Below are 1535 nucleotides of genomic sequence, written 5' to 3'. Positions count from 1 at the left end.
CCACACACTCATACACACATACAAATTAATAATAATATAACATAATATAATAGAAAAGCATTTCTACATGTAATCAATGACCACCTATAGCCGGCAAGTACTGTTGTAGCCGTCAATCAGGTCGACTGCTGACCACCGTACATCACCGCTAATCTCTGCTGACCACCACATTGTAACTTGGAAAATCTAATAACTATTTTTCATTTGTGGGACAATGCGTCTCCGTAATAATCAATCTATGATGAAATTTTTACGTATGATTTTTTGTTTTCATAGGTTTTTTTGACGTAAAAACTTTGGTGTCATTATTGGTTGTTTTATTTTACTTGACTGTGTGTTGAATTCTCGTGCAATGTTAAGATGATAACTCATTACACTATTGTCGTGAATTTTCTAGCACAAACCAATGTTCAAGTTTATCGAACAAAATAATGATACCAAAGTAAAATAAAACAACCAATAACGACATTACCGTAAAATAATCGAATAATGACACCATATAACACTTCAGCCCCAAATCAAATAATGCGATGAAATATTCTAATAACATCGTAAAATAATCGAGTAACACCATATAATACTCGAATAACACATCATTTTAACAAATAATTAGTAACATCTGACCCCTCAAGATTAAAGAAAATTTACATTCCTATCACATAATTTTTAAGTATTTGCATATCTCACATCTAAACTTTCATATTTACAGCTTTATATAAGAATTAATCAGTATGTTGATGGAATCATTATAGAAGATCCAAAAAGATGATTTTCATGCTCAAATAGAATGAAAATTCTAACTGAATTGTGCAAACAAGGTTTTTTTTGTAATTTCACATGTCGGGTGTAAGATTTTGAGATTTGCCGCATCATCTCTTATTCTTTTTAAGTAGAGAGTGCATTTTGTTTTGCCTCTCCATTTTTGGAAGATTTACATGCATGCCACTCAATTTATTTGTATTTGCATATCTAACACCTAGAATTCAATTATTACAAAAATATACCACTTTTCCTGTGCATGAAAAGGAGTATTTCACCTTTGTTAAAGTTAGAAAGTGGCATTTTTTTATATATGAAAGATGTGGGTGGTGATACGTCACCAACAAATTATCATAATCCAGCACGAATCTCGATGCAATATTTTGAGCACGAACATGCAAACTTTGATTACGAGTCATCCGGAACTCCGATTTCAGCAAAATTATAGTCAAACTAATCGGCTCGATGAAACGGATCTAATAATATTAAATTTAGTCCAATCCGAGTCAAATCAAGCCCAGATCAAGTTATTAAACTGCTACTGGAGGATTTCCGGAGGCATTTGAAAGATCAAAAGGATGTCGAATCTAGTGAGCTTATAATCGAATCGAGCGTCTCGAAAAGACGAATCCAACAAGCCCAAGATTGCTCAATTCCGACATCGTTAAGGCACTCAAATGTCCATCAAACGTCATCTGATCAAGGGAAACTCTCCGGGCCGTCCGATCAAAATGGTTCATATTCCTGCATTAATTGCACTCAAAACACTATAAATA

This window comes from Phalaenopsis equestris, unplaced genomic scaffold, assembly GCF_001263595.1.
Source record: "Phalaenopsis equestris unplaced genomic scaffold, ASM126359v1 Scaffold000488, whole genome shotgun sequence".
NCBI lineage: Eukaryota > Viridiplantae > Streptophyta > Magnoliopsida > Asparagales > Orchidaceae > Phalaenopsis > Phalaenopsis equestris.
This window is presented reverse-complemented; position numbering follows the sequence as displayed.